We start from the raw sequence: 16,092 nt of genomic DNA, 5'->3' as shown, positions 1-16,092 counted from the left end.
GAGTCCGTATGACTTTTCTGTTGAAGAGTCATACGGACTCGAAACTTTAACTGTGTTCCTCTCCACAGATGCTGTCAGACCTGCTGAGTTTGTCCAGGTATTTTTATTTTTGAGAACGTTATGTCAGTAAGGTGAGATGAAGCAAATAGACTGGGAGGAGGTTCCTTTGAAGCATAAACACCAGCTAGGCCTGTTTCTGTGCTGTAAATTCAATGTTTAAAAAATATACTGGGCTACCACTAAAATAAATGGGAAAATAATAGGATCTTTTGCAAGACTCCAGGGGCTGAATTTTCTGGCTGGCGGGGTGCGGGGGGGGGGGTGGTGGTTGGTGGAGTGGGAGCGGGCACAGGTGGGTGCGGACCTGATTTCCGCCTGCGATTGGGTCCGTGCCGCCATTTTATGCGGGCGGGCCAATTAAGGCCCACCCAGCATTAATCGTGGCCCCTGAGGACATCGGGAGCAGGTGGGCGGTGGCGGGCTTGCAATGACTGCTGGGGCCAATGGCGACCTGGTGGCCTGTTTTAAAAAGTTGCTGCAGCCTTAAGGCTGTGAATCATGGCCAGTGGAAAGGCTCCCCAGAGCGCTGCTGGGGAGCAGGCCAGGCAGGAGGGCAGGGCGGGGGCTGCTGTGCCCGTTGTTTTTCCGATGATTGCCTTGCTGCCCTCCTCGAGGAGGTGGCAGCATGGTGGGAGGTCCTGGTACCGCAGGATGGGAGGAAGAGGCCCCCCCACATGACCAAGCGTGCCTGGGAGGAAGTGGCGGAGGTGGTGAGCTCCCGCGACGTGGTGAGGCGCACTTGGATCCAGTGTCGCAGGCGCTTCAATGACCTGTTGCGCTTAGGAAAGGTGAGTACCATGTTGGTATTGGTCACTTAGCCCAGCAGGTAGGCTTTCCCCACTGGTGCCCCCGCCCTGCACCCCCCATCCAAATCTGAGTGTAGTTACTGCATTGGATCATTGACAGCATGTTTCCTTCGCTGGGTGGGCCAGCAGATATTGGCCATGCCGAGGTCACCCTGAAAGGTTGGTGAAGAGATGGGTTCTGTCCCCGCAGCATGTGATACACTGAGACCCACATTACTGTTTTGGGGGCAACCTGGAGGAGCTGCACCTAGGCGCAGTGCTGGAACTCCAGGACATGTCAAAGTCAGGGTGATGACATGCTGGGAGGGGAGCTTCAAGGTGGCATGGCACTGATCCATCTGCTGTCCTCTGCGCTCCATGTGCTTGCGCCTCCTTGCTATGGAAGGTTAGACCGTGTGGGGTCTGATGTGATGTAGGCAGCGTTTGACCAAAGGGGTGGGGGGTTGGGGACAGGCCTAGCATCTTTGTGTGAGTGTTCGGCAGCAGCGGGGTGAAGAGGCACTGGAGTCCTGCAATGTCCCACTCTGGCTGGGGTGGGCCGTGCGCGAAGAGAGTCCAGGTACAAGTAGCACTAATCAATGCTCTTCCCTCCTTTTTGGGGGAAGAATGCCAAGTGGGTGAGGACTGGCGGCGGGCTGGCACAGTTAGTGATTCTCAGCCGTTTTGAGCGGGAGGCCCTAGATTTGGAGAGGCGCCATGTGCCCAAGTCCACCGGTGTCGGTGAGGCTGGGGTGCCACGGGCAGGTATGTTTGTCCAGCAGTGAGGTCACCATTGTTCTCCCAGCAGCCATGGCACTGCTGAATGTTCAGTGATTGAAGTTTGCAACATGACTTGACCATTGCTTATGGAAGGATGAGCGCAAAATGATCTGGGGGACAGGGATACACATTGACATTGTCTCCATGTTAAGTGATCCAATGTCCTTGTTCTTCCTTTCAGCGGAGCAGGGCCAGGAGGAGGAGCAGCAGAGGCCCCTTCTCACACCTGAGGGCCCTGAGGTCTCACCAGTGTCACACCATCTCTGCCAGGCAGGGACCAGCACAGATATTAGCACCTTGGTGGGAATTAGAACATTGGCTAGTGTCCCGGGGCACAGTGGTGAGGTCACTACACAGTTGTTGGAGGAGCTGGCAGAGACAGAGAGTGCCCATGGCACCAGCAGTTGGAGGACTGCAGGAGAACAAGCACATACTCAGTTGGTGCCTGATGATGTGCCTCTGGAGTCGTCTGCGATGCAGCAAGCGCAGGAAATGCGGCAGAGTGTGCAGGACCATCTGGGTGAGGTACATGAGGCTATGCTTGGCTTGGTCTCCGTGGTGGAGGAGTCTACGCGGACTATCGTTGAAGCACTGGGCCTCATGTCCGAGCACCATGCATCCTCCTTGGAGACAGTGGCGACTCTTGTGGAGAGGTTCCTCCAGGAGACCCATCAGGGTTTCCTGGGGATGCGCTCGGACCTGCAAACCCTCACATCGGCATTGACCTCAGCTGGTCGGTGACAGTGTGGAAGATGGTCTGGGCACTAGGTTTCCCAGCTCGGTGCCCATCCATCTATGGTGAGCAGGGAGGTCCGAAGCGACCTCACGTTGGTGCAGCAGCTGCCTGTTGTCTCTGCGGGCTCCTCTCAGGGTGCTCTGGATGAGGGTGGCAGCTCCTCCGCCCCTCTCCCAGTGATCGTGTCTCTCGGTGAGGCTGCGACGACTGAGGAGATGCCAGCTGTGGAACTGGCAGCTCCCTCCCAGGCAGGGCCAGCACAGGCTCCACGAGGCCAACAGGACAGCAGAGTCAGCAGCTGTCTCAGATGCTACTCCCAGCGAGGGGTCAGCACCAAGACGTAGCACATGAAAACATAAACATAGGGCACGTTAGGCACACCACGGGTTTATCACTAGTGCTTTTGTGTTGGCCTGCAATGAGGTTTTTATGAGTTGGTGTGATTTTTAACATCTTTTTCATTTAGTTTCATTAAGTTTCTTTGGTTGCAATAATAAATTCAATATGTCACCATGGCTAAGTTTGCCTTTTATGTTCTACAGGTGGATGGTTTCTAATAATGTAATGTGCTTTGTGGGACATTCAGCTTTATTAACAAGGACCTTAGTTAATGTTCCTAACCAGACAGATTTTGCACTTTGATCTCAAATATGGAGCCTACCGCCCAGGCTTGTCCTGAAGGTCCATCTGTGGTGTGCTAGCTGAAGGTTCATTGGATTAGAGCCTCCCGGGTGTCCCTGCCTCCCTGCAGTATACCCGGGTCAGCGTCTACCCCCTCAGCATTTCCCTGTGCATGCTCATCCTCGGACTCACTGCTGAACTCATCGTGTGCAGCCGCAGCCTATGGGTCTATGACTTCGTCATCCGCTGCATCTCCCCTTTCCAGCGCAAGATTGTGGAGAGTGCAGCATGTAACCACTATCACCAACACACGATCTGGGGGGTACTGGAGTGCGCCCCCTGAGCGGTCCAGGCATCGGAAGTGCATCTTGAGAAGACCGATGGCTCTCTCCACATGAGCCCTTGTGGAGGCGTGGCTCCTATTGTACTGCTGCTCAACCTCTGTTCTTGGATGGCGGAGAGGCGTCATGAGCCACCTTCTGAGGGGATAGCCCTTGTCACCCAGCAGCCATCCATCCAGCCGGGCTGGAGCACTGAAGAGCCCCAGCACCTGGGAGTGTCTGAGGATGTAGGCGCCATGGGAGCTGCCTGGGTACCTTGCACAGACTTGTAGAATCAGCATCCTGTGGTCACACACTATCTGCACGTTCATGGAGTGGAAGCCCTTCCTGTTGATGAAGGCACTGGGCTCACCTGCTGGCGCCTTGATGGCCACATGTGTACAGTCTATTGCACCCTGGACACGGTGGAAGCCAGCAATGGCCGCGAAGCCTCTGGCTCTCTGTGTCTGGCTTGCCTGGTCCCAACGGTAGTGGATGAAGGTCAATGCATGCCTGAACAGAGCATCTGTAACCTGCTTGACACAAGTGTGGACAGCTGATTGGGAGACTCCGCAAAGATCACCCACCGACCCCTGGAAGGAGCCATAGGCATTGAAGTTGAGGGCAGCTTTGACCTTTAGAGCCACGGGCATGGGGTGTCCACCCACACAGTTTGCGGTGATCTCAGGGCCAATCATCTGACAGATATAGTTGCCTGTCTCCCTTGAGAGATGGAGCCTCCTTCGGCACTGTACCTCAGTCATATTGAGATAGCTGCTTCGCCGCCTGTCTACCCTGGCTGCAGGATAGTGGTGTCTTCTGCAGCCCCTTCCACCTTGGACTACCTCTTGGTCCTGCACCCCTTGTGCCTGCGCCTGACCTCCCAAAGGTGGCTCCCCTGGAGGCTGCATGTGCACTCCTGGCCTCCTCCCCCCTCTAGCCCTCCCTTCTTCCTCAGAGGAAATGACTCCTGTGGAGAGTTCAGCTCCTTTTCCCAGGTTAAGGGAAGGCTTCCTGAAACATGTAGGCCCAAAAACGATTCTTCACTGCAGAGTGCTGACCTGAAGGTTGTGAGTTCAGACCCAAGCAGCTGGTGTGTGTTTTGAAGTATTGCAGGTCACAGGCAAGTATCAGTAACTTTGAAACATCAATATTTGACAGAGCACACTCACAACCCCACTGAGCCGTCTTATCCTTCCCGTGGATGAGATTTATACAAATGTGTTCTACCCACCTGCCCTTTGCGCCTGTGCACTGACCCGAAGATTGCACGGGCGTCGCAAAATCGCGGTCAATTGGCGCCTCAAGGGCCTTAAGTGGCCTGTTAATTAATGGCGGGCGCGCATCGGAGATCATCACGCGCCTGCCCAATGAAATATCACGATGGCGCACGGTGACGTCGGGACGCTCGCCCGACATCACCACACGTCATTTTACGCGCGTGCATGCGGGTCCTGCTCCTGCACGTTAACGGGAAAATTTTGCCCCAGGTTAAAGTAGAATTTCTTCAGCGTTTTCTTGATCTCCTTCCAGGACTCCAGGGAAACCCTGAAGAAAGTACATAAAGGCTGGCTTTTACCTGTTTATACTATTTCAATTGGAGCTTTTCCAATCTTAGACTAAAGTTATTCAATAGATAATGGAACCCCTGTGGTAATTCCAAGTTTCTATTATAAATTCAAATGATTCACAACATGCATTCAATGACCTGTCTGCAGCAGACTGTATTTCAGAGGGACAAAGTGGAATTTAATCCCCCAGTCCCCAAGATTAGGCTGGGAGGCAGTGGGGGAGGGGAGGAACATTTAATTGGGTCGGAAAGTGGAGGTGGAAAGTTTGTCATCTTCCCAACTCCCGACCTCGATTAAATCAGGAGCAGGGAAGGCTGAGAATGGCCTCCTAGCCGGATGCCAATTGAGATCCTTACATGGCCAATTAATTATTCTACCAGCAGTGGGGGATGTGAGGTGGGTGGCCCAGAATGTGGGCGGACTGCTCAGTAAAAACTGGCAGCCTGTCTGTGGTCTGGGGGGGCGGGCCCTCGTGAAGTGGAAGCCTGTGTCCAATGGAGTCCCTGCCAGTGTCAAGGGACATCCCTGTGGGAAGATATGCCCCTGCCCTCCACACCAACCCCTCTCCCCATCACACCAGAACCTGCCTTTGCAGGCTCCTGGCACGGCCGCCTCACTTACCTTTCCTCTGGGGCCTCCATTGCTGTATTTAGTCTCGGGCCTCCTACTGTCCCAGCAATGACCACCGCTCCTGGTGGTAATCAGGGGCTGGCAGCTCTTGGGGACAGCATTCTCCTCATCGAGGCCCTGGGGAGCTTGACAGCAAGCAGGTAAATGCCCGACTGGGATTTAATCCCATCAAGGCTCTGGAAGTGGCCACTGCAGGGTTGACACCAGCTCTTTGCCTAGTGGATGGGATCACTTCCACAATCATTAACTTCAACCAACAGCATTTGTAAATTGCTTCAAACTTTATCTTTAGAGCACCACTAACCTGATTCAATGAACATTAGAAGCCGGAGCAATTTAAGATGCAAAGTAAGAATATTTGCACAAGAAAATCATGGTCTCTTTTGGGTAAGCCTTACTGTTTTGGAATGTAAATAATCCAGCAGTTTAAAGTTGTATTTAAACAGTCACGCCCAGGGTTACACATCCGTCCTGGTTCCCAAGAATTGTGAAAGAATTTGTGTCTCCCAATATTTGCTACAATTGTTTAAGTTCAAGTGAGTCACATCGTATTTTCAGTGATATTTAACTTGGAAACAGCATATAAAGGATTTAATTGATGGAAAGTTTCCAAACGATATTTTACATATGTTTATCCACCAAGATATTATATACTTAAATGTAAATGTATACAGTTGCAGGGGTCTAAACAGAGGGGTTTTTTTAGATACTGGGGATCTCACTGTGAATGCTTGAGAATGGAGTTTATTTTGTGTCTGGAAAAGAACAGTTAGGTTTAAGGGGTTTTTGTGTAATCCACCCTCCCAGCAGGAAAGCTAAGTCCATAGAACACATAGATCAGACACAGGGCTACAAATTATACTCCTAATTCTCCAACCTGTGCTCCCTGCAAGTACAGCTTCCAAGCTGGGCAACAGGTCAGGGAATTGGCACTTTCGTTTGTTCTAAGTAGATGATTTGGGTAAAAATTCATGGCAATGGTTTTGGACACAACTGGTGCTACTGAGGTGACAGGTGGTGACAGTGTGCTCCCAAATTTGGAATATGACAGTTGGCCTGAGATTGGGCCTCAGGCTTCATGTAAGTAATCTGGGCGAGCTGTTTTTGGAGGCACAGCAGGTGCTGGTAGTTTGCCCAGGTTTGGAGAATCCAATTTTAGGTCACCCGCAGCACCACCCGAATGTGAGGAAGAGCCGCAGCACCCCCGAGAGTAACAAGTCCATGCTGAGCTCTCCTGTTCCAAGGGAACATTTAGTTGGTGGTCTTTGCTTAAGCTGCAGTGGCCACGGATGAATCCTGAATGGGCCAAATGTCAAACCTGCTTTGCTCATTGCAGACCTAATTTAGTAGGAGTGCCTAAAACAGGTATTTGGGTCATGGGGACAGTAGCATATTGATAATGTTACTGGACTAGTAATTCAGGGGCCTGGACTCGTGCTCAAATAAATTCAATTTATGGATAAATCTGTACTAAAATTATGAAAATTATAACTAATAATTTTGAAACTACTGGATTGACATAAAAATCCACCTGGTTCACCAATGTCCTTTGGCAGAAGAAATCCACCATCCTTATCCAGTCTGGCCTACAGACTGCATTGCAATATTTAAACCAGATGGATTTTGATCATGTGACTCCAGATCCACAGCAATGTGGTTGACTCTTAACTGCCTTCTGAGATGGTGTAGCAAACCATTCAGCTACAGAGTTAAAACACTGTCAGTGTACCTACATCGCATGGGCTTCAGCGGTTCAAGAAGATGGCTCACCATCATCTTCTGAAGGGCCAGAATTTTACGTTGGGCATGTGGGTGCACGCCTGACACATATGTGCGTAATATGACGCTCAATGACGTCGGGCGTGCGTCCCAACATCATCACGCGCTCGCGCAACATTTCGTTCGATAATCGTGTGCCGGAGTCAGTGGCACACCCGCTAATAATTGAAAGTCCTATTAAGGCCATTAACGAGCTAATTAACTTGAAATTTACGCTGTCCGTCCAACCTAACGGTTGGCAGGCAGGCGAAAAGGCTAAGTGGCCTTTACATTTTTTAGGAAACTTCATCCACGAGCGGGATGAGGTTTCCTAAAGCTAATACAAATTAAATGAAAACTTTATTTTGAAATTAAAAACATGTCCCATCTCATGTGACACAGTCACATGAGGGGACATGTTTCATTAAATTTTTATTGTATTTATTAATTTTTTTAAAAAGCCCTTCTATCTCCCTGAGGCAGCTCCATGCCTCAGGTAGATTGAACCGCTCTTTCGCGTGCATGCGTGAACTGCACCCGAGGCCCAGCTCTCCGTCCACCCCCTACCCGCACAGGTAGTGCTCAGCGCTGCCGCTCGCAATCCACGCAGGGCAGGCCTTATTTGGCCCACCTTCGTGAAATCGCGGTGCAGAGCCGATCGTGGATGGTGGTCAGCTCCCTGGCTGCTCCCGCCCGCTCCTGCCGAGCCCACCCAACGAAGGAAAGATTCAGGCCAAGGGCAATTAGAGATGGGTTCTGCCCATGACACCCGCCAATTGGGTGCAATCTGTCTTGAGTCTTATATTTTTCAGATGTTCTTGGGCACAGAACGTTGGTTCCCCAAATTAGGCCACACTGCACCAATTTTACACCCAAGTAAAGGGTGCAACGGATTCAAACTTCCACCCCACTTTGTGTTACATGGGAATAAATTTTACTCTTCCTGTTCAGGGGACTGACAGACCATTTTGTTTTTTGTGTGTGGCCAGATGTGTTATGACTAATGACAACTGTGGAACCAATTAGAACACACCAACAATAACTCAATTATTAAATGGCTACTCCTGCAATTAATGGCCAAGACTGTTGTGTGTGTGTGTGTGTGTGTGTGTATTCTATTGTTATTTGTTTTGATTGGCTCAGATAGAAGTACGGGAAATAAACTTGCAGGGCCACGGGGATGGAGCGGGGGAATGGGACTGATTTGATTGCTCGATGAATGACTCCATGATTCTATGACCTGATATCCTCAGAAAGCACATACCTCTGATTGTACCCATTCTGATTTTTCTTTACTTGTACGAGAAAGCAGTCTGCCTCGAAATAATTTATTTGCAGGAAAGCTCCTCATTGCACTTTTCGCATCTACAGCTTGTCGCCCAATATAAGTCACAGAACAAGCTGGTCAGTTTTCAAAAGTGTGAAAATTAAATCCTCTGATGTGCTTCAACAGGAGTTATGTCAGGAGAGGAAAATGTTACAGCTCATGCATGGTAAATGCAATGAAGTGTTAAACACAGTAAAAGATGGACATGTGATAAAAAGGTAGCAAGTGCTAGAAACATCTTTACCTGAAATATTAACCTGTTTTTTTTCAGGTATTGACAGATGTACTTTTGTTTCCAAAGCAATTAAATGGTAGCTCTCCTCATGAAGAATGATAGATGAAGAAAGCTTTTGCATTCTTAAATAAACTCAGGTGCAAAGCCGAGATATTTGTAAACTTGTTGCTATTTTATATTGGAAAAGTGACAAAGCATGCTAATGTTCCTGAATTCGTAAGACTTGCAGCTAAATGCAGTGCTTACGTTTCAGGAAGAGCGAGATTTGAAACATCACAGCCTTTGAATGCAACTGTGCACTTTGTTCCCTTTTTAAGTCCTTAATTTCAATGCCTGAAACGTTTGGAAAAGTTAAATTTAATTATGCTCTGCCACAACAGGTTAAAAGCACTCATATTTACATTGTGCCGTATCGTGTCTCTCAGCACATCTCAAAGCACTTCATATGCAATGAATTGCTTTGAAGCTCAGTCAATGTTGTTATCGTCCTGTTAATAACATGGCAATGCTGACCACATAATGCTTCACAATACAAGAGTTCACATGTTAATAGAAATTTCTGCAGCTACTCTTTAGTTTTGCCTTCTTGAATGCAGATATGCGGTATCACAGCAACATAACTAATGCCCTTGACATTAATGATAACACAAGCCCGAGCCACCCACATGAGGTTGTTTGATGCATGTGGTGCGTTTTCCTATTAGACGAATCTCTGGATTTCTGCTGAGTTTGTCCTTTTCCTGTGTATTTATGCTTCTTCTCATTTTTTACTCTGCTGTTCACTTTGTCTTTGAGCATGTGGTGGTCTTGAAAGAATTTTCTTGAGAGTCAAGCCATAGAAATTTAGCAGGAACTCTTTAATTGCAACACAATAAAAGCCCCTTTAACACTGTGTCTGTGGGTAATGTGCATCACACTTCTTCAGTTCTGTTGAAGGGTCATGAGGACTCGAAACATCAACTCTTTTCTTCTCCGCCGATGCTGCCAGACCTGCTGAGTTTTTCCAGGTAATTCTGTTTTTGTTTTGGATTTCCAGCATCCGCAGTAGTTTTTTGTTTTTAACACTTCTTTAATCAGGATTGTTTTCAGCAACTGAAAATAATTTAACACCCGTGCCATTGCTGCAAAATCCACAAAATGACTACACCTAAGACACAGGAATGAAATACATCTTGGGTGGTCCTGCAAAGCGGGTGATAGTCAATCGGTGGCCCAAGTGAATTCTACCTGATTTATTTTCCATGAAATGAAAAGGAAATCAGATGGGGTTGTGAAATGGGCTGCCAATGTCACTCACACTCAATTTCTGCTACTACCCAAGATGGACATAAGCCCAGTTAGTGGGTAATCTAATTCGAAAGTTCAGAACAACTCGTGTGAGGTACAAGAGGAGAAGCAAGTTCAAAAGTTGGGGGTTTTCCATTTATTACATGGAACTTATGGATTAACTAATAAAATAATTAAATCTTTTTCATTATTAATAATTTATAATGAAACATTTTAATACAGGTCCCTATGTACAAATTACATGTTCTGTATATACAAAATAGTTAGACATACCTGCAGCATAATCTTTGTTTACTTAGAAGTCAAATGAACTGACCTGAACTGTGACATTACAGAATAACAGTTTTGAATGTAACAGTAACACATTACGGTAGTCCTGAGCTGACCTTCATATCACCGAGAAAAAGGTTACAAATAAGAGTGAAATTAGAGTCGCAAGGCAAAGTACAGAAAGTAATGATCTCATTTTGTATGGAACATCATGGTCCTGGAACTATTGGGAATAGTGCCTTAAAGAAGGCAATGGGTGAATAATGTAGAATGCAAAGCTAAATCATTTGGAGTAGGAAGAAATTTTGTAGAACTTTCCCTCATGCAAATAATTGAGAGGAGCACTTGACAGAGCAGACTTCAAATGGTATGGGGGTAATTAAAATTAATTTTTGTCCATTTGAAATAATACATTCCTAGATTTTTGATTCTGGGTGGTGAATGATTAAAAAATAATTTTCTTCCAGATTTGAAAATGAAATAAATTTGGCATTGTTTTCTGTTTAAAGTCAAGTGTGAGATACATGTGAAATGTATCTGGGATGTCAGCAAACACGTTGCGTGCTAGACCTGTGCTCACATTGTGGAAGTGATGTATGCATACTCTGAAGCTGGTTTTTGGCAGGAAAAGAAATGAAAGCCATGCAGTTTGCGTCATTGTTAAGGGGCTTGGGCCTTCTTTAGTAACTGCTGTTCAGACAACCACTGGGAATTTCCTTGGAGAGTTTCTCTCAATTGACTGCTGTGACTTCGGTGGGGAATCAGCAAGAACTCTGGTTAGACACAAACAGATTGCCTGTCTGGTATCTTCTGCCAGCAAAAGCTAGTCCAGAAAGACCCTGCAGAAATTTGCAGCGTATATTCTTTATACTGCAGCAACATTTAATCCTTAATTCTTAGATGAGGATGATGGGCGGCAGTGCACTGGCGTAATTAGCACACTTATAATCACATGAAGATTGAAATCCTCAATCAAAAGCTAACTCAGGTTGCGTACCTAGGCATTGTTTACTACAAGCAAGAGCACAACTCTCAAACTATGCATCATTTGCCGCAATTTCTTTACTATACTACCACCAAAATGAGAGTTAAGTGGCTGTAATGACAACAATTTGACCTTAAATTGAAGAAGTGTTCGTTGCTATGTGAGAAGTTAGATGGAGAGACTCCACCTTAAAATGATATGCATGAACTTTAGAAATAATTATGGGCTATCACTTAATTGTATCTTTTTTTAAATCCCTTGCCTGTGTTCTTGAGTTTTAGTGATCAAAATAAAAAAATGATTATTTTGATAGGAAAGGGGTCTAATTTTACCCAATGATTTTTTCCCTCTTTTTACACTCCAAATAAAAGCTGCAAAAACAGATTTTGAACTGCCAATTAAAACTGACTTTAAAAATCCTTACACAGTGTCTATAGAAGTCAGCTTATTGCACTGAGTGACCTTTTCTCATTCTATGTTTTCCAATTATCAAGCTCTAACATACTTTGTAAAATAGACTCTCAGATGCTTTGCACAATATGGTAACCAAAAAGGTTGCTGCTTGAATTCTTGTGACACTTTTCATATGTATGGCCAGCTTCTTCATTGAAATAACACGGTTGTTATAATACTCTCAGAGTATATTTAACAACATCCTTCAACTGGCTTCAAATCTTTGCCGTTTTAAATTCTTTGACTATCCAAGATAAGAAGTGTCTAATAGTCTTATTTACAAATGATGATATGATTGCAGATGAATGCATTTTAAACAGAAAATAATTTAAGAACAGATTTTGAATGCTCATCTTTCCAGTTTTGGTATTATTGCCACTGCAGCCATTTTCATGTGTGGATTAATACTGATGACAATGGGTTAAGCATTCTTGGAATAGTAACACACAGCAATAACACACAGCATAATTTCAACCCATTATTTAACATTATTGCAGGGACAAAATTTAACATTATTGCAGGGGCAAACTGCAGTGAATTTTCATTTTCTGTTGTATACCTGGCAGCTGATCTGACATGGCCCGTTTTACACTATTGTCCAAAGTCAAAATATATACAATAACAATAATCTCGCAGCCAAAAAATATGGCAAAGAAAAATATTTCAGCAAAAAGACCTGAAGCTCTAGCAACAACAGTCTATTGTTTTGGGTAAAACTAAACATCCACAAAACATCAGAGAGCCAGTTTTAACAACTGGTGTACATTTATCAACCTTTTTAGAATTTAAACTAAAACTCCCTTCAGAGAACATCACTTACGTCTTATGTAACCTTGTGATGTTTTAAAAAGAACCGAAATTTCAATAGGTTCTTATAGCTCAAATGAAATGTGTAAAGAATCAGTGAAAATAAGACCATGTGAAAGACAACACAAGCAAATTCAACATTCTGGCTCTGACATTTTTTGAATAATATTTTTAAAAATGAAGCAGCAAAACAAAAATGACTATGCAAGGTGGCTTTCATTTACAACGATGAACTGGATGGTCAATTTGTTAACTTCCCCAAGAATCATAGAATCTGACATCACAGAAGGTGGGCATTCAACCCATCATGCAGTGCCAGCTTTTCAAAAACGCTAACTAAATAGTTCCATTCCCCTACTTTTTCCGTAGCATGCAAACATTTCCTTTTCACGTATATATCCAATTCCTTTTAAAAGCTAATGTTGAATCTGCTTCCACCACCTTTTTCAGACACTGAATTCTGAATCATCATGACCTGCTCTGTGAAAAAATAACTTGTCCTCTACCCCCTGGCTCTTTAGCCAATTATCTCCAATCTACGTCCTCCAGTTACTGACCCGCCTGCCATGGAAACAGTTTCTTCTTATCGGCTCTATCAAATCCCATTACAGTTTTATTAAATTTCCCCTTAAATTTCTCTAAAGAACAATCCCAGTGTCACGAACCTCAGAACATCATTGGAGTCTAGCATCCTTGTTATCATATTGGTACATCTTCTCTGCGCCTCCAATTTAAACCTGTACATTGTGGCTCTGTTTCAATATGGTTTTCCATGCATGCTTTTTAAAAAGGCCATATGATGGAAAATGAGGCTGGTTATTATTGGTTCTTTTCCATAAATCAATTACTGGGCATTGGCTGTACTGCTTCTGAATTACTAACTGTGGTATATTTTTCCTGTAAAATTTGGTATCAATTTTACACTGAAGGATTAGGATGCTTAACTGTTTAACTTATTGTGCATATCACCAAAATCACCGGTGCAGGAAAATTTAGGCTAATATATCAAATAGAGCAAGAATCCTATTTTATTGTTGTGATTTATGACACCCAAATATCCTGGCAGCTGTTGATTATCCTATGCCTATTGGCTACATCACAGTTCTGTGGATAGAAATATCGCAGATAAGAAGTAATCTGTAATGTGCAGATACCTATTAAGAACGTAAAGTTCAATGTTAAAGTGTTACTTTTGTTTAAGAATCTATAGATATAGTGGGGGGAATTTTTAACTCACCCCCCAAGGATGGGCAGCAGAGGGTGGAAAACTGACATCAATCTGCCTTGAACATGTCTACTTCCAGTTTAGGCGGAGCAGATTGGGGGTCGAATAGGTAACCTGCCCTTGAGAGGTGAGTGAAGAATGATAACATTTAAATGGTGGTACGTGTCTCAACTTTGAGCATACAATTTTAATGGCTAACTGTGCAATTGCTTCCTCCCCACCCAGTGATCTCTTTCCACCATCCAACACCACCCCAACCCACCACACTCTCTTCCTCCCTCTTTCCCTCCTCCCCAGTCCTTAGTTGTGGCCTTCCAGCACAGGTCTCCCCAACTGACAGCCGGTAAGCCTCTCAATCTGGCCAGCTGTCAGATAGGAAATGGAAGAAAACCACGCAAACAATCTCCTTCCATTAAAATCTGTAGGATTTCCATGTTTTAAATATATACATTTATATATATATAAAATATATACAACTATATAAATAAATAAATATATCGCAAGCACAATATAATAGACAGCCATTATTACTGAACAGCCTCCAATGGTGTTAATCTACTGAGCCGGCATCTGGTAAAGGAAGAAGCTGGAGCCAGTTTGCCTTCAACATTAGTTTATTCACAAAACCCAGTATAACATAAGTGCAAGCTACTTTTCTCTTCTACACAGTTCCCTCCTCCACCCCAGGTGGAACTGTTTCCTATGTATGTGCCCTAACTTTTCACCAGTTAGCATCAGCTGCTCTTAATCAGAACTAGAGCACTCAATTGTCACAGTACTTGCAACATTATTAAATGGTCAGTAATATAACAAGGGTGTCACTAGCCTCTTTACGCTATTATCTATTGGAGAGGTTACAATCCATTTATCCATCATCAATTGAGACCCAAGTCCTCAAAATTAAAGGATAGCCCATTAACCCAATGCTGGCCTCTGACAAGTTCAAAAGGCCGTAGTGGCATGTTTGGCTTCTACAGAGGTTGAAATGAATTTAGGCTTCAATCATATTGCTTTGAATATTATTCAAACACTTTAGGGGGGAATTCCCACAGGTATTTTTCCAATCATTCACTCTAACTTTGGTAGAAGATCACAGAAAATGGTCTCACTGTCGTTTATGCCATTCCTCTGGGATTTCTATGGACCCTTCACCCTATAGAGCACTGCTGGGAGGAACCCAACTCCTTTAATTCAATTACTACTCTGCACTTCACCTTCAGACATGTATGGTCTTATTTTACTTTGGCTACTTCCTTTTCTGAAAATACCTCCTGTAAGACATATTTTCTGGTATTGGATTGTTCAGGTCCTTTATCATGAGTATTTAATCTCTCCTGTGTCAGGGTTCAATTGTGTTGTTGTGTTTGTGACGTCATTTACCCATTGTTGTTTAGTGATCATTTTGTTGCCTGCACAATTTCCAAAACATGTTTGCCATCTAACATCTTGCTTAACGGAAAGATTATGCACAGTCTGCAAAACAGCAGTCAGACAATGATGATAGACATGTATGGAGTCCCTCCTTTGATCTGGGTCTATTTTTGTATTCATAACACAAACTAGCCCAAATCCAATGGTATACTTGTTTATGATGTACCATAACTACCTGTTATTCTGTATGTAGTCTTTGCTAGCTGCAACTCTAGTGCTGTATATTCCCCCAGAAATGGCAGGCAGCTCAGATCAGTACAATCTGAATTACTTGGAGACTCTGTCCTGCTCCCACCAGCATACCATGGCTGCAGTGTGTCCTATCTAAAGGATCCACTGCAGCACTTCTCAAACCCGTGATCTCTTCCACGTGGAAGAAAAAGAGCAGTCAGTGCATAGGCTCAGCTTTCATCCCCAAATTCCCCTCCAAGTCAAGCACCCCTTCCCTTCATTGTCACTGGGTCAAATTCTGGAGCTCTTGACCCAACAGCACTGTGACAGCACCTTCACCACAAGAACAGCAGCTGCACAAGAAAAAATGCCCACCACCACCTTCTTGAGGGTAATTATGGATCAGGGTGTCAGTAATGCCCATATCCCAAGACCGAATTTTAATAAAAATGTCCTTATCTGAATCCAGTTTATGCACCTTGTGGCTCCAAGTTATTAGGTCATTAGCTGCCCTTCCCTACACATAATGATGGGCTGATTCAAATAGATGATTATTCAAGTCTCTGATTTGAGTCCTGTGCTCTGTGGTCAAGGTCAGCTCTGCTCTCATGATTCCTGCCCGTGATTGGAGTCAATAACA

This window comes from Cetorhinus maximus, chromosome 12, assembly GCF_964194155.1.
Source record: "Cetorhinus maximus chromosome 12, sCetMax3.hap1.1, whole genome shotgun sequence".
In the NCBI taxonomy this organism is placed as follows: Eukaryota; Metazoa; Chordata; class Chondrichthyes; order Lamniformes; family Cetorhinidae; genus Cetorhinus; species Cetorhinus maximus.
This window is presented reverse-complemented; position numbering follows the sequence as displayed.